Raw genomic sequence first — 22,830 nt, forward strand, 5'->3', positions numbered from 1 at the left:
ATGATCACATCACCTGTTTTTTTGCCCCCAGGAAGTGAATGAAGTTTTGTGATTTTTAGCTCCAGGTAGACACTATACCCATTCTAAGATAATAAAATGTGAGGCTGGATGAACACAGCAGGCCAAGCAGCATCTCAGGAGCACAGGCCTGCTGTGTTCATCCAGCCTCACATTTTATTATCTTGGAATCTCCAGCATCTGCAGTTCCCATTATCTCTGCCACTATACCCATTCTGTTTGTTTTCTCCCAGGAATATCACAGAATAGTCTTCATTACAGACCGCTTCCTTGCAACTGAACCTGAGTTTCAACTCTGATGGCATCCCACCCAATCCCAGATTGAGTTCTCGGAAAAGTCTTTTGGCTCCAATGCCAATACAGTGTGCTTTCATCTCATTCCCTGCCTGTACACCCACTTGCCCACCTATCTCCACTGAGCAGCATGGTGGCTCACTGATTAGCAATCCTGCCTCACAGCGCCAGGGCTCTGAGTGTGATTCTACCCTTGGACAACTGTCTGTGTGGAGTTTGCACATTCTCCCCGTGTCTGCATAGGTTTCCCGCAAATGCTTTGCTTTACTCCCACCGTCCAACGATGTGCAGGTTAGGTGGATTGGCCATGCTAAATTACTTCATGGTGCCCAGGGACATGCAGAATTTGTGGATGAGCCAGGGAAATGTGGGGTTATGGGGATGGAGTGGGTCTTGGATGCTGTCTAGAGGGTCAATGTGGACTTAATGGGCCAAATAGCCTGCTTCCACACTAAAGGGAATTCGAGAATTCTAAATCCTCTGAACACTGTCTCTACATTGGCTCGAAAGGCGTCTAGAGCTAAGAGACGCTGTATCAAATTAGGGCCTTCCATTAAAGACTGAGATAAATTTTCTTCAATTTTATCCAATCCTTCACCTCTTTGCTTGTCTACAACAGTTTATTGCGGTCACCCTCCAACACCACCGTGACGTTGCAGTCTAAAGTTTTTTCTCTGCCTTGTTACCTTTTTCCCACTTTCAAGACTGACTTCTCTTTCGCGACACATTTAGTCATGTCCTTGTATCTCTCAACAATTCCAAATGTGTAACAATGATTCCCTCCTTCATCAGTCCAAGAGCAAAAAGAAATCTCAGAGAATTGAACTGCATTTTGCATGAAAACCTCATCGAATTGTAGCTTACATTTGTTTTCAAAATTAGGCTGATCTAGGTTAAAAAAATGGACTCGCTATAACTTCAAATAAAATGGAAAATGGTATGGTTTGTAGGCAACAAAGTCAACTTGTTTGCCAATTGTGAAGATTCCTGTTTACTATGTTTGGAATGTTGTTCATTTTCCAGTTTATTGAACTTCAAAGAATTGAAGTTTGATGGAGAGAAGGGTTTAATGTGTCATTGAACATAATTTATAAAGTGGGTCAATGTAAATAGTTCGCTCACAAACATTATCCTTTATTTAATCTCCTGAACTTGCACAGCGGCCGAATAATGCAAGAAAAGCATTTTTACCACAATGGTGACCTATCTGGATTAAAACACATCTCATGCCATTTTGTTTTCAATGGAACTTAATGTAATACATTTTCTAAATAACCTAGAATTAATCGAGGAGGAATGATATCATTTAAACTATAACCTAAGTCTGGTGGACTCCAAGCCATGATGATTTCAGTTTGAATCTTGACCAGGACTGCATTTAAATTGCAATGGAAGTGTGATCATCGAGATGGTTCACTTCATATCAGCGTAATATAGCCTACATTCAAAGTCAGGATCTAAACTGATACTGGTTTGAAATCCCTACAGAAGCAACTCAGTCCATTTCACTTTGGAGTTAACTCACCCAAACAATCCAATTTACACCACATTCACATAGCATTGCTGCAAAACCGTAACTCTACACTCACATTAAACCTGGAACCTTAAATAAATATCGTTCTGTATGTGACAACTTTAACTGTTCAGGGACAGCACAGCTATGAAGGGAAAAACTAAGAAAGGAAAAGGCACAAAAACAGAAGTTGCTGGAAAAGCTCAGCAGGTCTGGCAGCATCTGTGGAGGAAAAAAACAGAGTTAATGTTTCGGGTCCGGTGACCCTTCCTCAGAACTGATGGTTGCTGGGAAAACATAATTTATATGCGGAAAATAGGAAGGTGGGTGGGGTAGGGAGTAAACGATGGGATAGAGCCCAAAGAGAGAGAAAGACAGTTGGACAGACAAAGGAGTTGCTAACGATCAGGCTGGGAGGGTGAGTAGTTGTTAAAGGGGACTGTTAGTGACTAACCACAGGGGGGTGTGTAGTGGCAGGCTATGTGGTAACAAGGCCTGTTGTGTGGGGTGGGGGGCTGGGGGATGGGAGAGTTTAGGCCCTAAAATTATTGAACTCAATATTGTGTCCAGAGGGCCGCAGGGTCCCATAGCAGAAAATGAGGTGTTGTTCCTCCAGCTCGCTTTGGGCTTTGCTGGAACATTGCAGCAAGCCAGAGACAGCAATGTTGGTCAGAGAACAGGGTGGTGTATTAAATTGGCAGGCAATGGGTCGCTCAGGTCTTTTTAGCGAGCAGAACGTCGATGTACTGCGAAGCAGTCACCCAGTCTGTGCTTTGTTTCCCCAATGTAGAGGAGACCACATTGTGAGCAGCGAATGCAGTAGACTAGATTCTGGGAAGTGCAGGTGAAGTGTTGATTCACCTGAGAGGTATGTTTGGGCCCTTGGATAGTGGGGAGGGAGGAGGTAAATGGGCAGGTGTTGCACCTTTGCCGGTTACAGGGGAAGGTGCCGTGGGGCTGTGGGGGCTGGTGTTGGAGGTGTCAGACACATCTTTCCCTCCCCTCCCCTGTCCACCTTCCGCAGGGACCTCCCTCCGGGACACCTTCCAGGTGAAGCAACACTTCACTTGCACTTCCCAGAATCCAAGATAGTAGGAACTACAGATGCTGGAGAATCCGAGATAACAAGGTGTAGAGCTGGATGAACACAGCAGGCCAAGCAGCATCATAGGAGCAGGAAAGCTGACGTTTCGGGCCTGGACCCATTTTTTTCTGAAGAGGGGTCTCGGCCCGAAACGTCAGCCTTCCTGCTCCTATGATGCTGCTTGGCCTGCTGTGTTCATCCAGCTCTACTCCGTGTTATCTTTTCCCAGAATCTAGCCTACTGCATTTGCTGCTCATGATGTGGTCTCCTGTACATGGGGGAAACGAAGTGTAGAATGGAGTGTAGAATGCTGCACAGAACATCTACGTTCTACTCACAAAAAAGACCCTGACCTATCTGTTGCCTGCCACTTTAACACGCCACCCTGTTCCCTGACCAACATCTCTGTCTCTGGCTTGTTGCAGTGTTCCAGTGAAGCCCAGCGTAAGCTGGAGGAACAACACCTCATTTTCCGCTTGAGGACCATACAGCCGTCCGGACACAATATTGAGTTCGATAATTTTAGGGCCTAAACTCTCCCATGTCCCAGCCCCGCACCCCACACACCCGGCCTTGTTACCACATAGCCTGCCACTACACACCCCCTGTTGTTAGTCACTAACAGTCCCCATTAACAACTATTCACCGTCCCAGCCTGATCGTTAGCAACTCCTTTGTCTGTCCAACTGCTTTTTTCTCTCTTTGGGCTCTATCCTATCGTTTACTCGCTACCCCACCCTCCTCCCTGTTTTCTGCATATAAACTGATGTCTCCCCAGCCACCATCAGTTCTGAGGAAAGGTCACCAGACCCGAAACGTTAACTCTGTTTTCTCCTCCACAGATGCTGCCAGACCTGCTGAGCTTTTCCAGCAACTTTGTTTTTATTCCTGAATTACAGCAACCCCAGTTCTTTTGGTTTTTATTAAAGTTAAAGGCACCTTTTTCTTTCCCCATAGACTCTGGTAACTTCTCAACTAATGGGTTAAAAAATGAAAAAGGCTCATGTTTACCTTGAGAAACTAGGAACTGCAGATGCTGGAGAATCCGATTTCACAAGCTTCAAAATCTCCCCTCCCCCAACTACATCCCAAAACCAGCCCAGCTCGTCCCTGTCTCCCTAACCGGTTCTCCCTCTCACCTATCCCCTCCTACCACCTCAAGCCGCACCCCCATTTCCTACCTCCTAACCTCATCCCACCCCATTGACCTGTCCGTCCTCCCCGGACTGACCTATCCCCTCCCTACCTCCCCACCTACACTCACCTTTACTGGCTCCATCCCTGCCTCTTTAACTTGTCTACCTCTTCTCCACCTATCTTCTCCTCTATCCATCTTCAATCTGCCCCCCCCTCCCTATTTATTTCAGAACCGTCTTGCCCCCCCGCCCCCCCAGCCATTTCTGATGAAGGGTCTAGACTCAAAACGTCAGCTTTTCTGCTCCTAAGATGCTGCTTGGCCTGCTGTGTGCATCCAGCTCTACACCTTGTTATCTCACTTATCTTTGGTGCTACTTCTACAAATACCTTGAAATTTAAATCCTCATACTTCAGTCCACCAGACACCTCATTCCTCTTACCTTCTCCATCTCTATCAACCTCACGTAATTCTGTATTCTATGATTCTGTCTCTTTGCACCTTACCCACTTCCTTCGTTGCACTCCTTCCCCATCCCACTGGCAGCCATGCCTTTAATCATGTATGCCGTAATCTCTGGAATTTCCTCCCTAAACTTTGCCACTTTTCCTGAATGATCTTCCTTAAAACCCATCTGTTTGAACACATTTTGTGTTAACTGTCCTAATGTCTTTGGCTTTGGCTGTGTGTCCATTTTTGCACCTTGGGGCAGTTTCCAACATTAAAGAGGCTGCTTAAATACAGTTATTGTTTGATTTTACACAGAAGTTTGTTACATATGTTTGATTCCTAAGCTAACAACGTTCCCAAGCCTCCCCAATTCCTTACTCCCCAGCCATTTACCAAGTGTGAGCTAGTCTTTGAGAACTAGCATCTCTTTATTCATTGCCAAGCAGACTTACCAACAAAATATCAGAACATTTCTCTCTGTCTCTTTTATAAATTACATCCCTTTCTCTGGATTAAGGCTCCAAAGCTGTGCTGTCAATTTGGAGGTTTCTGTTTTTCAATATCAATCAGGAATTTGGGTGATCATATCGCAGCCCGACATCTGACCCATGCTCAAGTGCAACAATCCCCAGAAGCTTGGTCTCATAGAATATTGTAAAACCCTACGAACATTACCTGACAGATCCAGAGTGAGCATGGCAAACGGAGAGAGGCCACTGTATCCCATACAACTATCCTATGTAGCTTCCATTGTCTTCTGCATGACTAGTTGACCCTAGATAGTGCACATGTAGTGTTTTGGAGCTTTCTGCAATGTGTGTGTGTCACATTATCTAGTGAACATGATAAGTATAACATTTAGAGTATAAATTTATAACTTTCTGTTTTGTTTCAATTAAATTTTACGTGTGTCAAATACTTGTGTCAATTATGTCGCCTCATAATGGGACACTTGTAGAATTGTTCCCTTCCTCATCCATCAAAGTAGACTTAACACTTGCACTAATCAAAAAGTGGAACACTGCAGATGCTAGAAACCTGACAGTAAAACAGTGGAAGTTAGACTGGTTCGGCAGTTCAACGATATCTGTGGAGGGGGAAATAGAGTCAATGGATGAATTTGGCCATATTTTGACCTTGTCATATTCGAGGAGTTGCCTGTAGGTTAAGAGTTGAGAGAAGTTCCATAATCCGATGCCTGAGATGGGTGCCTGTCCCTGTGTGAAAAGCGGCCTCGCAACGTTGCAATGAAGAGAGCCATTGAGACTCCCATTGCAGTCGTGAAGACACTTAGAGATGTAATATGATGACACGATTATGCTGACACTTTGCCAACCTGCATGTGCATAGGATACAGGCAGTCACTCCTGTGGAGTATTCCCTGAGATGCTGGGTAACACTGGCCAATGTTGAGGCCCGGTGAAGACACTAGTGACTGTGAGATACCCAGTCTGACAGTCAGATTGGAAGGGGCACTGTTTATTGCTCACCAGTATCTGGGGAAACAGCAAACTGCATTCAATTAGAATGGGATCAGGTAAATAGTGAGATATTTAGTGCATGAGAATCGGTCCTCTCCACTTACTAGATATTCTCATTGTAGCCATTATAACCTTAAGCAGAAAACTGGACTTCTTTTTCTTTGATGAGAGAAGTCATTTTTTTTTCATAAAAGCTGAAAGAACTGTGGATGCTGGATGTAGAGACAAAAACAAAAACAGAACTCGCTGAAGAGATCTCATTGTCTGCTTTCCGGAGAGACCACTCTCTCCATGACTCCCTTGTTCGCTCCACACTGCCCTCCAACCCCACCACACCCGGCACCTTCCCCTGCAACCGCAGGAAATGCTACACTTGCCCCCACACCTCCTCCCTCACCCCCATCCAGGCCCCAAGATGACTTTCTCTATTAAGCAGAGGTTCACCTGCACATCTGCCAATGTGGTATACTGCATCCACTGTACCTGGTGCGGCTCCCTCTACATTGGGGAAACCAAGCGGAGGCTTGGGGACTGCTTTGCAGAACACCTCCGCTCGGTTCGCAATAAACAACTGCATGTCCCAGTCGCAAACCATTTCCACTCCCCCTCCCATTCTTTAGATGACATGTCCATCATGGGCCTCCTGCAGTGCCACAATGATGCCACCCGAAGGTTGCAGGAACAGCAACTCGTATTCCGCTTGGGAACCCTGCAGCCCAATGGTATCAATGTGGACTTCACCAGCTTCAAAATCTCCCCTCCCCCCACTGCATCACACAACCAGCCCAGCTCTTCCCCTCCCCCCACTGCATCCCAAAACCAGCCCAGCCTGTCTCTGCCTCCCTAACCTGTTCTTCCTCTCACCCATCCCTTCCTCCCACCCCAAGCCGCACCTCCATTTCCTACCTACTAACCTCATCCCACCTCCTTGACCTGTCTGTCTTCCCTGGACTGACCTATCCCCTCCCTACCTCCCCACCTATACTCTCCTCTCCACCTATCTTCTTTTCTCTCCATCTTCAGTCCGCCTCCCCCTCTCTCCTTATTTATTCCAGAATCCTCACCCCATCCCCCTCTCTGATGAAGGGTCTAGGCCCGAAACGTCAGCTTTTGTGCTCCTGAGATGCTGCTGGGCCTGCTGTGTTCATCCAGCCTCACATTTTATTATCTTGGATTCTCCAGCTTCTGCAGTTCCCTTTATCTCTTCAAAACTGAGACCTGCTGAGTTTTTCCGGCAATTTTGGTTTCGTTATTTTCATTGTCATTCTGTTAAGAACATGGAACATAGAATAGTACAGCATAGTCCAGGCCCTTTGGCCCATGATGTTGTGCCGACCTATTATCCTACTAAGATCAATCTACCCTGCCTACCCTACATTTTACTACCCTCCATGTGCCTATCCAAGAGTTGCTTAAAAGTCTCTAAAGTATCTGGCTCCACTACCACTGCCGGCGGCACATTCCACATGCCCACCACTCTCCGTTTGAAGAGAGTATTCTCCCCAATTATTCATCATTCAAAAGCTGGGAAAATTCACCCCAAAGTTTCAGATCAAGCACCTTTAGCCAGAATTTGGTGAACTTAGAGACCTGACAGGCTTTGTGTAAGGAGCACATGAGGCAAAGATTTAAGAAATGTCTGTGAACGGGGATAAGTCTGGAAAGAATGAAATTAGTCCTCGGCACATTTTTTGTTTCAGAGACAAAAACAAGAAGTTGCTGGAAAAGCTCGGCAGGTCTGGCAGCATCTGTGGAGAGAACTCAGAATTAACTTTTCGGGTCAAGTAACACTTCCTCTTTACTTCTTTTCTTGTGCCGTCATCATTCCCTTTGGCCCTGTTAGACTTACTCTTCCACCATTCAATCTGTCCTGACATCCACCTTATCACAGGCTTTCCACGATCTTGCCCCATTCACATCTTGGCTAACACAACTTTTCCTAGTTCTGATGGAAGGCCATCAACCTGAAATTTCAAAATAAATCAAAAAAAAATTGTTAAACTGTGACTCTCCTTACAGCTGCTGCTTGATCTGCTGAGTACCTTCAGCATTTTCTGTATTTTATTAACAACCGAACTATTCAAGCTCCCCATTAATGTTGATCTAATAGCCATTATTGTTTATTTCAAATTGAGAAAATGTTTGTTCCAAATCCTGGGAATGAATCACCTCGCAAAAAATGTAAAATCAAAGTGAATTTTGCATATTTACTCTCAGCAAACACATTTATAGGTTAACTTTGGAAAACTTCCTGTTTAAGATAATAATTTAAAAATATGGTGACTTGCAACCCTATGAGACAAAGATTAGAGAAAAATTCTACACTTGTGGGAAAACTGATGTAACCAGACAGTCAGCTTTTCAACACTGTACTACATAGGAATGTTCATTCAGCATAGTGCAATGAATTTATCCTTAAGTAAGATTTGATTCACTTTAGACATCATATTTCTCTTTTTATAATGACCTACCTATTCTATCAAGTGCTTTTATTTCTGGGACATTTGGAATGACATTGGTCCCTATTGCTTACAGTAAGTATGGCAGTAAAGTGATTGTGTCACTGGCCTGTAATCCAAAGGGCTGGATTAGTAATTCAGAGCATTTGAGTTCACATACCACTAGAGAAATGTGGGAAATGGCATTTAGTTCACAAAAATCTGGTATCTGTAAAAGTGACTATCCATTTGGAGTGTAATAATTAATCATAGCTGGTTCATTAATGCCCCCCTGACTTTGCCTACATTTGACAACATCTCACACTGAGTGGCCTATGAGTTGCTATTCATTTTGTTCTATCAAGTGAAGTTTGCTGGCTAGGTTGGCATTTATAACCCATCCCTAACAGCTCTTGAGCTCTTATTTAACTGCTGCAGTCTTTGTGTAAGTACACCACAGTGTTGTTAGGTAGGGATTACCAGGAATTTGATCTCGTGACAGTATTGGAATAGGGACAGAGCTCCAAGTCAGGATGAGATAGTAGGAATTGCAGATGCTGGAGTCTGAGATAACACGGTGTGGAGCTGGAGGAACACAGCAGGCCAGGCAGCAACAGAGGAACAGGAAAGCTAATGTTTCGGGTTGGAACCCTTTTTGTGAAGAAGGGTGCAGACCCAAAACGTCAGCTTTCCTGCTCCTCCGATGCTGCCTGGCCTGCTGTGTTCATCCAGCTCTACACTGTGTTATCCAAGTCAGGATGGTGTGTGACTTGGAGGGGAACTACCTAATGTGAACATTCCCATGCATCTGTTTCCCCTGTCCTTCCAGATGGTAGCGACAGCAGTTTTGAACGAAGCTGAAGGAGGCTTGGTGAGAAGTAAAATGCATTTATAGGGACCACATATTGCTGCAGTGGTACATAGATGATGGAAGGAGCAAAAGCTCAAACTGGAGGACTGAATGCCAATCAAGCAGATCAGTTTTGTTTTATTGGATGGATGTGAGCTTGCTAGGTGTTATTCGAGCTGTATTCATCCACACAAATAGGGAGTCAATGACCTCTCTGTTGACTTGTGCCTTGTAAATTGCCTACATGTTTTGATTTTTAGAGACTCAGGAGGTGAGTTACCACATAATATCCACCCTCTGGCCCACGCTTGTCAATAATTTTATGGCTGGCCCTGGCTTTAGTTGGAGTGATACCCGGCATAAAGAAAGCTGATTGTGGTTTTTGGAGATCAATCGTCTCAGCCATCGGAAATCATTGCAGGAGTTCCTCAGGGCAGTGACCGAGGCCCAACCGCCTTCAGCTGCTTCAGCAATGTTCCTCCATCCAAAGTAAAGTCAGAAGTAGATTTGTTTTGCTGATAATTGCACATACTTAATGCCATTCAGATGATACATTAATGTAGCTCTCACGTAAATGACAGGCAATGACTACGTCTAGTCAGATAGAATTCAAGCATTTGCCCTTGACTTTCAACAACATTAACATTGCTGAATGCCACACCGTCAACATCTTAGGAGTTACCATTGACCAGAAACCGAACTGGACCAACTTTATAAATACTGTGGCTGCAAGAGTAGGTCAAACGCTGAGAATTCTGTCTAGATTAACTCACTCCTTGACTTACCAAAACCTTCCCTCCACCTCCTGGAAACAAGTCAGGAGTGCAATGAAATACACTTCATTTCTTTGGATTGGTGCAGCTCCACAAGCTGAGTTCAGTATCCTCCAGGACAATGTGGCCCCACCTGATCAGCAACCCCTGTGCGATCGTAAACATTAAGTCTCTCCATGAGCCGTTACATGGTGGCAGAAGTCTATACCATCTCTGTGAGGCTTTGCAGCAACACACCAAGACTTCCTTGATGGTAGCAGCCATATGTGGAACTTCTACCATCACCAGCAGCTTTGAGTCGAAAAGGGGCAGCAGATGCATGCAAACACTGCCAAATCGCAAGGTCCCCTCCAAGTAATATACACACCTGCCTTGGAACAACATTTCTGCTCCTTTATGTTACTGGGTGAAAATCCTAGAACTCCCCTCCTTACCACACAATGGGTGTATCTATAACATCAGATTTCAGCAGTTCATGAAGACAGGTCAAGAGCAAATGGGAATGGGTTGAATCCCATGAATTAATTTTTAATCTAAATCTTGCTGCTTTTGAACTTGAGCTGCTCATGTTTGAGGACCTGCAAATGATACTGAGCCTGATACAACCTTCAGTGAGATGTTTTGTTTTGAAGAACGCGGAAGTTATCCCTGGGGCCCTAGCCAATATTTACCTCGCAGCAGCATCAGAAAATTTGATTAGCTGGTCATTATTACATTGCTATTTATGGGAGTTTGCTGCATCCAAACTGACTGCCACATTTCCAACAACTACTGTTCAAAAATACATCGCCTGTAAGACATCTGATAATCTTGAAAGGTGCTACGTAAATGCAGGTCTTCATGATGATGAAAGAGAGGTCATTTGTGAAGGAATGGACCATCATTGGACATAAGACCACGGAGATTCACCTCCATTTAGCTGTTTAATTATCCATCACCAGTTACAATTAGATTTGGTTGGACTGAGGAGCTTTGCTTTGGTCTATTTGTTGCATAATCACTTGGTTTGGTTTACAAAATACTTTGCTCAATATTTAGCATGTGTCTAATCTTGTTTTAAAAATTCACCAGGTTGACAGCTGATGTTTAGGTCTTCCTGATGTTACTCCTGGCATGCTCTAATGCACTACAGAGTGAGGAATATGTCAGGTTATGGGGTTATAGACTCCAGGTGAATACAATTCTGCTGTTGCTGACGGTCCACTGTGCCTCATAAATGTTGAATTTTGAACAACTGAATTTGTTCTGAATCTGTCCCACATAGCACAATATAGAACCACACAAGCTAACAGATATCCTCATTGTAAAGATGAAATATTATCTCCACTACAACAGTGCAGTAATCACTATATTCATACTTTAATGCATAGATGGATGAGGTGAGGTCGAGATCAAGCTGGTTATTGTTTTCTTTGTTCTGTGACTACCTGCAACATGTTAAATGGATCCAAGCCAGATATGAAGTGTGAAACAAGACACAGCGCTTCGTTTTGTTTGAAGAATTATTCATCTAAAGCAGCATTACAGATCTCTGTTTCCTAGCCCACAGCATCCCAGCTGACTCTCTTTATATATGCTTCCAGTCCTTAATCAAACAATGCTCATCGTCTGTTGTATCCTTCCCACAATTGACCAAGCGTTACTACAACAGGGAGGAATGAACACCTGTACAGCTGTGTGGAAGTGCCATCTCTGCATTAGTTCAGCAAAAAGACCCGCCACTATTTTCTAAGGGATACTAGGGAGGGGGAATGAATGTAGCACTTGGCACATTTAGAGAACCCACATTTAGAGAACGTATTTGTGTATAGAATGAACAAAATTCATTTTGTTCTGTAAAGCTGAGTAATATTATTTGGCATCACTTTTCAAAGTACGATTTGTGTATGAAGAACAAAGCTTGCAATTCAGAGGAATAAGGTGATGGTAATTGTCTGCTTCTCCCTGTTCATGAAAGAGTTGGGTTTTTGGCTCTTGTTGGTGACCAGTCTCTTGGCTCCATCTCTTGTTCTTGGAAAACTGTAGCAGAAAATGGTGCCAGATTAAAACGGGATACTTGTGGCTTTGAAAGATCCGAAACCTCTTCCTGTCCTGTTGGAGGTTGTCTCCATGTTTCACTCAGTCTATTCTGTTCATTTGTGGAAAAATGTGGCCCTGCATTTAAATAAGGAGAAAGCTTGTAAGCTCAAACTCTTTCAGCCCAGAGCAAACTGGGGTCTTTATAGGCAAGATCTCAAAGAGGAGAGACTTTTCCTCACAAAATTCAGAATAAATGGGATAAAAAGCTTGAGAAACTTTGTCAATCAGCTTTATCTTGTGGTTTATCTTGAACTGAAGCCTCAGCACCATCCTGAATGAAGTACCTGTAATCCCGGAACTGCTTGCATCTATCTGTCCTGTAGGACTGACCGTGTTCCAAACGCTGCCAGCAGGGACACAAATCCCAGACTCCAACTGGACCAGGTCACTGACTCTGTAGCCATCCCTATGACTGGGATAGGATGCCCCCATGACTGACTGTGACGGAACCTCGCAACTGATAGCGGCTCCCTTTCACCTCACTAAGGACTGCCCCACTTTGACTTCCGTTGCCATTTGCTTGAGTCATATGTAGCGTATTTGCCATGTAAACTGCTGGTAAATGGCACAGGTCTGAGTTGGTGTATTATAGGGCTGCATGGCGATATGCCCAGTCCCTACTTGGCTGATAGCCTGACTGTCTACCATCACAAACTTCTTTCTCTCCCTGTGTGTTATAGAAACAATGTGAGATAGTGCTGAATTCAGCAAGTTGTATGCGAAGAAAGCAATGTGAAATGTTGACAGTCTGGCAGCCTCCAAATAAGCACTAAAGTGAGCAAGTGCTATGTAAGAAAGCTAAAGACCATGAGATGCAGGTGTCCATGTGAGCAGAAAATCCCCTCCTGTGTAGATGCATGCCTGTCCCTGTGCACAAAGTAACCTTTGTCAAGTATGTGAGTCCTAGCTGTCCCTGAGCTGTAATGGAAATTGGTGAAGCACTGAAGTGGTGTGTGAGATGGCCCAAGAGTGGACAGGATGATGCCACCCGAAGGTTGCAGGAACAGCAACTCATATTCCGCCTGGAACCCTGCAGCCATATGGTATCAACATGGACTTCACCAGTTTCAAAATCTCCCCTTCCCCTACTGCATCCCTAAACCAGCCCAGTTCGTCCCCTCCCCCCACTGCACCACACAACCAGCCCAGCTCTTCCCCCCCACCCACTGCATCCCAAAACCAGTCCAACCTGTCTCTGCCTCCCTAACCGGTTCTTCCTCTCACCCATCCCTTCCTCCCACACCAAGCCGCACCCCCAGCTACCTACTAACCTCATCCCACCTCCTTGACCTGTCCGTCTTCCCTGGACTGACCTATCCCCTCCCTACCTCCCCACCTATACTCTCTCCACCTATCTTCTTTACTCTCCATCTTCGGTCCGCCTCCCCCTCTCTCCCTATTTATTCCAGCTCCCTCTCCCCGTCCCCCTCTCTGATGAAGGGTCTAGGCCCGAAACGTCAGCTTTTGTGCTCCTGAGATGCTGCTTGGCCTGCTGTGTTCATCCAGCCTCACATTTTGTTGTCTAGGATGATGTGATGAGGCTGGTGGTTTGCTGATGCTGCTTGGATGAAGGGTCGAGGAGGAGAGTGATCTTGGTGCATTCAGAGACACTGTTCTGAACAGACTTTTGCATCAAGCCTGGAACAAGAGCTCGGTGAACTGCAGCTGCTCTGAATTCCATGTCGGGAATTTGTGCTGTAGCGTTCCCCAGTAGAGGAGAGGGGAGTTAGAAGTGGCCTTTAAATGAGGTGGAGTGGAATTTCAATGAGATGCAAATGCTTGGGAATAGGGTAATCACCACTCGATGGTAAGATTCTGAAGTCTCGATTTACACTTTGAGGGGACAATTCGGAAAATCTCTCAATGACTAGAAGCTGACTTTTTTCATCCTAGTCATATATTCCTACCTTTGTTGCCATTACTCACCCCAAATCAGAGAGGGGAAAACGCTGCTCACATACGTTGTTCAGTAGTAGTTTAGTGATGTTAATGCTGCAGCAGGTTTATGCAGTATCTGGTCGTGGCATCATAAAGGTTCTTTACAAGGTTTGGGACATTTGGAAGGACAATGTACATCATTTACGACCATGACTTCTTTGGCAATGGGGAGCACAGTTGTGAGATATTGAAGATGTTATTATCTGCCGTGCTATGAATCACTGAGTGGGAGTATTTGGGAGTGGAGCTTCCAGATGTTCTCAAGCTGGATGTTCCCTTTCATGAATGCTGGAATGCTGGAGTTGAAGAAACCCATGTGCTTCTTTGTTGGCTGCACCTACAAAATGTAACAAATACCACCTAGAAAAGCTGGCAATACATCAAGAACCGGACCAACAGAACAGAATAAAGAGCTCTATCAATTTTATTTATAGCCATAACCACATAGTTAAACTATACCAAAATGTAAGTACATAATGGCCATAAAATGTATTTAACTTTGCAAAGACATCACTAAATTGATAGTAACTTCTAACAATATTCATTAAATTGCTCGGTTTGCTGGACTGGATCTTCATTTGAACTTCATGGTCCGTCATATGTAAAAGATGACCTGATATCAAAATATCCAATCTTCAACAGTGCACATTTCTGTAGAAAAACGTCCCAGCATCAAAACTGCAGAGCTAAAACTCCGCAACCATTTCACCTTCACCCTGGCTGGACGCTTCCTGATTTTGTTCCAAAGATTTTCTTTGTGTGCACCGGATCTTATGAGTTTGGATAGCTAACCTAATCCTGATGCAGGAGCTGCAAATGTTTGCTGTGGCCTCTTCAAGCAGAAAAGGGAATGTGAGATAAAGGAATGAGGTAGGCCTTTTGGCTCATTGAGTCTGTTCCACTATATGCTAAGGTGATGGTTGATCCGGCTATGATATCAACTCCACCTTTGTGTCGGTTCCTTGTAACTTTGACTGCCTTGCCTATCAACAAGCTGTGTAACTCAACCTTCAATAATACCTCAGTCTAATGCTGATAACTTCAGGCCTGTAGCACGATCTCTACTACAGTAGAGAGATCAGCTTTAATTTACAGCATGGAATGTTTAACATTGAGAACCCACAGTTAAAGTTTACCATTCTTTTAAACATTGACAATCCACTTCATTACAATCTGACATCTGCTGAAAATATTATCGCTTTCAAGAAGCTTATTTATATTTACTAAAGGAAGGGAAAAGGCTAGTTGAGTTTGCAAGTGCTTATTTCTCTGAAGTTCACTTAGTAAGGGTTTACAAGGTTCTTAACTCATGTTGCAGCAATTTCTTTATTGCAAGAGGGCATCCCAAGAATCAAATTGAAATTGTTGAAATCAAAATAGGAATTCTGCCCACACCCTTCCCATTTGTAGCTATTCCCTCCTCCCACCACCTAAAAACACATACATGATGTCACATTACACAGTGGAAGACCACAGCCAGTTTCAGTGGGATCTTCATTCCCCCTGAGTCCCACTGTGCCTCTAGCTGGTGATCTGGAACAGCTGGGAACTGGAACTGGGGTCTGTTCATTGCCAAGGCAGGGATTCCTTTGTATTCTGATTGTTTCTTGCAATTCCACAAAATACAAAGAAACACATTGTGGAGATTTGATGATGGTTGAACATTGTTGTGACTATTTCATTGGAATTTGTGAAGTGGAATGCCTGTCTGCCAGCTGCTGGAGACTGAGATTTCATTCTCAGTTCTACCAGAGTGAAGGGCTTAATGTTCACAGCAGTAACGGTGAGGGATCTCAGTGACAGTTAAAGTCTCAGTCTTGTGTAAGAAACAGACCAATCAGCTGTCTCAATTTTTGCAAGTTTATTTTACTTTGGCAAAAATAAATTATCACGTGGTCTAAGCAAACTGGAAGAGATTAATTTTCATTCTTGGAAAAATCAGTGGTTTGCACTGATAAACTGCCCATACCGATAACGAAAAGACCTCCAGTCCTCAGCCAGCTTGGTGAAACTCCATGTTGAAGCCTTAGGGCCAGATGGGGCAGTGATCATAAGGCTATATCATCTAAGGTAGGTTGGCTCCAAGCGTCAAGAGAAGGAAGCTTGTACAATGGCAGTATCTCAGGCCTGCCAGAGACTGCCCCTTATCTCAGAGACTGCCCCTTATCACAGTGACTGCCCATTATCAGAGACACTGCCACTTATCACAGAGACTGCCCCTTATTGCAGAGACTGCCCCTTACCGCAGACTGCCCCTTGTCACAGAGACTGCCCCTTGTCACAGAGACTGCCCCTTGTCACAGAGACTGCCCCTTGTCACAGAGACTGCCCCTTACACAGTGTCTGCCCCTTATCACAGAGATTGTCCCTTATCACAGAGATTGTCCCTTATCACAGAGATTGTCCCTTATCACAGAGACTGCCCCTTATCACAGAGACTGCCCCTTATCACAGTGACTGCCCCTTATCACAGTGACTTCCCCTTATCTCAGTGACTGCCCCTTACTGCAGAGACTGCCCCTTACCGCAGAGACTGCCCCTTACCGCAGAGACTGCCCCTTACCGCAGAGACTGCCCCTTACACAGTGACTGCCCCTTACACAGTGACTGCCCCTTACACAGTGACTGCCCCTTACACACAGACTGCCCCTTACACAGTGACTGCACCGTATCACAGACACTGCCCCTTATCATAGTGACTGCCCCTTATCACAGTGACAGCCTCTTGTCACAGTGACTGCCCCTCACCGCAGAGACTGCCCCTCACTGCAGAGACTGCCCCTCACAGAGACTGCCCCTCACAGAGACTGCCCCTTACACAGTGACTGCCCCTTACACAGTGACTGCCCCTTACACAGAGACTGCCCCGTATCACAGTGACTGCCCCTTACCGCAGAGACTACCCCTTACACGGAGACTGCCCCTTACACAGAGACTGCCCCTTACACAGTGACTGCCCCTTACACAGTGACTGCCCCTTACACAGAGACTGCCCCTTACACAGAGACTGCCCCGTATCATAGTGACTGCCCCGTATCATAGTGACTGCCCCGTATCATAGTGACAGCCTCTTGTCACAGTGACTGCCCCTTACCGCAGTGACTGCCCCTCATCGCAGTGACTGCCCCTTACACAGTGACTGCCCCTTACACAGTGACTGCCCCTTACACAGTGACTGCCCCTTATCACAGTACTGCACCTTATCACAGAGACCTCCCCTTATCACAGTGACTGCCCCGTATCACAGTGACTGCCCCGTATCACAGTGACTGCCCCTTACACAGAGACTGCCCCTTACACAGAGACTGCCCCTTACACAGAGACTGCCCCTTACACAGAGACTGCCCCGTATCATAGTGACTGCCCCGTATCATAGTGACTGCCCCGTATCATAGTGACTGCCCCGTATCATAGTGACAGCCTCTTGTCACAGTGACTGCCCCTTACCGCAGAGACTGCCCCTCATCGCAGTGACTGCCCCTCATCGCAGTGACTGCCCCTTACACAGTGACTGCCCCTTACACAGTGACTGCCCCTTATCACAGTACTGCACCTTATCACAGTACTGCACCTTATCACAGAGACCTCCCCTTATCACAGTGACTGCCCCGTATCACAGTGACTGCCCCTTACAGTGACTGCCCCTTACACAGTGACTGCCCCTTACACAGTGACTGCCCCTTACACAGTGACTGCCCCTTATCACAGTACTGCACCTTATCACAGAGACCTCCCCTTATCACAGTGACTGCCCCGTATCACAGTGACTGCCCCTTACACAGTGACTGCCCCTTACACAGTGACTGCCCCTTACACAGTGACTGCCCCTTACACAGTGACTGCCCCTTATCACAGTACTGCCCCTTATCACAGTACTGCACCTTATCACAGTGACTGCCCCTTATCACAGTGACTGCCCCGTATCACAGTGACTGCCCCGTATCACAGTGACTGCCCCTTACACAGTGACTGCCCCTTATCACAGACTGCACCCGTATCACGGAGACCTCCCCTTATCACAGTGACTGCCCCGTATCACAGTGACTGCCCCTTACACAGACACTGCACCCGTATCACAGTGACTGCCCCTTATCATAGAGACTGTCCCTTACCTGCCCAAGACTGCTCAATACCCCCGACCTGTCAAAGACTGCTGTGGACCCCAAATATACCAGAGACCCCCTTGTGCTCAAGATATGCCTTAGACTGCCTTCTGCCTTAGACCTGCTTGAGATTGCCTCAGGGCTGCCTGTAAATAACTTCCATGTCACTTCAGATTTCACTGACTTTGGCTTGAGCCTATTTAGGCCCCAGCTGCACATTTGCCTCAGACATTGTGTGTTGCTGTTGTGTATTCTTCTTTTAGTGGACTGTGGACAATGGGACTGACTAGTTTGAACATTCATTGATGTAATGCTCAGTTGTATTGTGGGATACAAAGTGAAGAGTAACAGATTGGCCACCTCTTGTCCACCCTGCCAATTGCTTCAGCATAGGGCTGGGATGGCTATCATGAAAATAACATGTGGGGTGAGATAGTGGGGAGCAGTGTTGAGGTAGCGGGACTCCTGGTCACATAGGGATCCCAGGATGGCAGCGAGCTGATTTATCATTGAGGAGCATTCCACAGTGGCCTTGATCAAGCCTGGACTGTGCCCTGGCTGGTGGCAGCAGACCCAATGCCACCCAATCTTATGTCCCTGCAAGCTGCACTTAGCCACCCTGAATGCAGAATTCCTGCTTGCGACTCTCTGGATGGGGAATTCAGCATTCCGCTGCCAAGGACTGCAAATGTGAAATGCATATCTGCACCAAGAAAAATAATGTAATAACATGTGGTTAGTTCTGTTAAAGTGGCTGAAAACTCTGAGTGCCTTTTATAAGTCACAGTGAACCTTTCAGTCTCCACAATGAGTTTTATGGCAATTTTATGAGAAATTAGTGAAGTACAGAATATCTGTGCAAGTTATTTCAATGTCTGGGCCACCTCAGTCACCATGTCCCCCATGCTCCACAGGTTTTATAAAAATACCTGTTGAGTTCTTTTTCAAAAAAAGCAATACATTTTGGCAATATTTGGCACAGCTAGTATTTAGTGCCCATTCCTGGTGACAATGAGAAGATATTGGTGAGCCACGATTTTTAAGAAAAGTTCTTTGTGATGCTTTTGTTACAACCGAGTGCTTTGCCAGGCCACATCAGAGGGAAGTTTCAATTTGGGGCTGGACAGGAGTCAGCTAAAGACCAGCTTGGATAAGAAAAGGAAGCTGGATTAATGAAGTGGTCTCGCAGTCCGAGGATGTCCAAAAGCACTCTATGGCCAATGAACTCCTGCTGAAGCTTTGTCCTTTGTTATAATGTTAGAAGGCATAGAAGTTAGTTTATTACGAGCAAGACATGGCAATGAGGTAGTGACTACCTGATATGGTGATGTTGGTCAATTGATGATAATTGCACAGGACAATGCCTCAAGTTATAGAATCCTGACAGTGTTGTAGCTGGTCCTTTGGCCCATCAAGCCCACACTGACCCTCTGTAGATCATCACACCCCCACCCAATCCTTGTAACTCCTGCATCTGCTGCGGCTAACCCAACTAACCTGCACACTATGGGCAATTTAGCATGGCCAATCTACTTAACAGGCACATCCATACAGACATGGGGAGAGCATGCAAACTCCAAAAAAAGCCAACCGAGGTTGGGATTAAACCTGGGTCCCTGGTGCTTTGGGGCAGCAGTGCTAACCGCTGAGCCACAGTGCCACACATAGTAGTTACACCTTTTGCATCCACCTAAAGGGGACAATAGAGGCCCAGTTTAGCCTCTGTTTAAAAGGCGACATCTCTGACAGTGCGGCACTCTTCCAGCATGGCAGTGAAATGTCAACCAAGATTATGTGGTCAACTTTCCAAGTGGAGTTTGAATCCATGACCATCTACAGTCAGCGTTACTACTGAACCACAGATTACGTCTGCAGTCCAATTGAATCAGTAAGATTGTTGAGGATTAACTGTTGCGGGAGGTTTATTGTTGTGGCTTATCTCTGCTGTTAATGCTCTTCTCCATCCTGATGTTTGTTGAACGCTTTCCATTAGTAACAGCACAAGGTTGATGAGGAATATTGTTAAGTTGGAATTTTTAGTGATTCCTTTCGGGGCTGTAAGTGTGATTCTAAGTGCCAACCATGGTTTATACCGTCAGCAGTGCCCATTCCGTACAACACAGAGTTGCTGTCCTGATGCGAATCATAAAATAAAAATTTAATGTTCGCTCTGGGATGGAGCCAGCCTCTGATCAACACCAGCTGCATTTGTTTTACTGCTGGAAGGAGGTTGTTTGTGAAACTGCATTGGTGGCCCTGAGATTTCCTCAGCACTTCGTAACGATTCTGATTTCAGAATAAAAAAAGCCATGTTGAAAAAGTCACGATTATTCATTTCCTTGTGAGTAGATGGTTGTATTTGGTTTTCCCAGTTTAGAATCAAGCAATGTGTCATGTAGAGGAGAAGGAGAGACTTGAATCGATATAGCACCTTCGATGACCATGAGACATCCCAAAGCACTATATCAGCAAAGAGGTACTGTTGAGATAGTCGCTACTGTAATGCAGGAAACACAGCAGCAAATTTATGCATAGCAAGATCCCACAAATGCAGTGTGCTAACGAATGGAAATTCTGTTCCAGAGATCTGAAGTGAGGGATACATGCTGGATAAGACAGCAGGGTAGCTCCCCTGCTATTCTTCAAAATAATGACCTAGTATCTATAACATCCACTTAATATCCAGAACATACTTAGAGTCATAGAGATGTACTTTACGGAAACAGACTCTTCGATCCAACTCGTCCATGCCAATCAGGTAACCTAGTTAATTTAGATCCACTTGCAAGAATTTGGCCCATATCCCGCTAAACCCTTCCTATTCATAAACCCATCCAGATGCCTTTTGACTGTTGTAATTGTACCAGCCCCCATCACGTCCTCTGGCAGCACATTCCATACATGCACCGCCCTCTTTGTGAAAAGGTTACCCCTTACGTCCCTTTTAAACCTTTCCCCTCCCATCTTAAACCTATGCCGTTTAGGTTTGGATTCCCCTACCCTGGGGAAAAGACCTTGGCTATTAACCCTATTCATGCCCCTCATGATTTTATAAACTTCCTTAAGTTTACCCCTCAGCCTCCGACATTCCGGGTGAAAATAGCCCCAGCCTGTTGAGACTCTCCCTGTAGTTCAAACCCTCCAGCCCTGGCAACATGCTTATAAATCCTGACTGAACACATTCAAGCTGCACAACATCTCTCCTATAGCTGAACTGAACACAGTATTCCAAAGGTGGCCGAACCAATGTCCTGTACAGCCGCAACATGACCTCCCAGCTCCTATACCCAATGCACTGACCAATAAAGGTAAGCGTGTCAAATGCCTTCTTCACCACCCTGTCCACCTGCAACTCCACATTTTTCAGGAGGTTTAAGGCAGTAAGACGCTGGCCATCCTTTCATTAGCAATTATTCAATTTATAATTTCAATTCGGGCAATGCAGAGTCCAAAGAGGGGTGGAGTAAGAGCACCCTCTAACCCTAGGAATGTGAGACCCAGAGAACCAATGAAATGCTTTTGAAGGTGTAGATACTCTGTAGGAAATGGAGCAGGTGATTTACCCATGGAGAGGTCTCTCAAACTGCAATGTGGCCATCTCTGTTGGGTGGTCTCGAGGGAGAATACTCTTCAATTGCCTTGCTGTTTGTCAAGTAGGTGCCAGTGGCCCTTTTATGTCAATTTCAAAGGGGAGTGGATCCCTCAGAAAGTGCCTAACTCCCTCTTCCATGCTCCCATCGTGAAAGAGGAAGCTGGAGGCTTCAGCGTGCTGCCACAAAATAGTAGCGGCTTCAGGAATAGTGTCATGGCTTATAATTTCAAATTCTTGAAGGGTGATAGAAACACTTGAACCCACAGCGTTCGGACTCAGGGAGTGAAGGGTGACTGCTCCCACTGAGCCCTGGTGACATCTAGATTTAACATTACTGATGCCAAACATTAGGTACATCTTCATACTCCCAGTCCAAGAAAGTGAATGATGAAGTGTAATCTCCCTTAAGTTGCACCTTGACGGCAAGATAATGCTCCGAGTTAGGAAACCACGTGCAGAGAGTGTGGGAAGGCAGAAAAATGACGTCAGTCTGCATTCTCTGACCTATGTCTTCTTTATTGAGAGCTGTCATTTTGAAAAAAGGACTCTACATAAATGTAGTTATAGTCTCAGACTGGATCTGTTACCAATTCATAATGGATCAGGAGAATTGTGGCATTTAACGAACACAGCTCCAAATTGTGCATGAAAAATGTTTCAAAAACAACCAAAGCCAGTGAGTACTCATTTTTGTGACATCTCCTGTGAGTTATTTTGCTGCCGAAAATGTTCTGTTCTTTTTTGCTTCCTTGAGCGCAATGTTCAGAAATAATTCCTGCTGTATCAATGTAAATCAACCCACGTCTGGCTTTGGAATTTAGTGAAACACCAGCAACATGTGGAATAGGCGGCGGGTATTCGGCGAGGAGCCCAGCTTTTATTACACTTTAATGAAATGATAAATGCTTCATGCTCCCATGGTGAAAGAGGAAGCTGGAGGCTTCAGTGTGCTGCCACAAAATAGTAGTGGCTTCAGGAGTTGATTACCAAAATTGCATTCTCAGAAATGGTGCCATATCCACTGGGAGGACATATCCAGAGATTGTGGTACATATTCCCTTATGGAAGGAACATAGAATCAA

General features: G+C 45.3%; 1 protein-coding gene across 2 annotated transcripts in view; it reads left to right on the forward strand.

Moving 5' to 3' along the window:
* LOC125451525 (collagen alpha-1(XV) chain-like) overlaps window positions 1–22,830 on the forward strand; it is a 243,159-nt gene that overhangs the window by 1,901 nt on the left and 218,428 nt on the right. The window lies entirely within an intron of this gene.

This window comes from Stegostoma tigrinum, chromosome 5, assembly GCF_030684315.1.
Source record: "Stegostoma tigrinum isolate sSteTig4 chromosome 5, sSteTig4.hap1, whole genome shotgun sequence".
Lineage (NCBI taxonomy): Eukaryota > Metazoa > Chordata > Chondrichthyes > Orectolobiformes > Stegostomatidae > Stegostoma > Stegostoma tigrinum.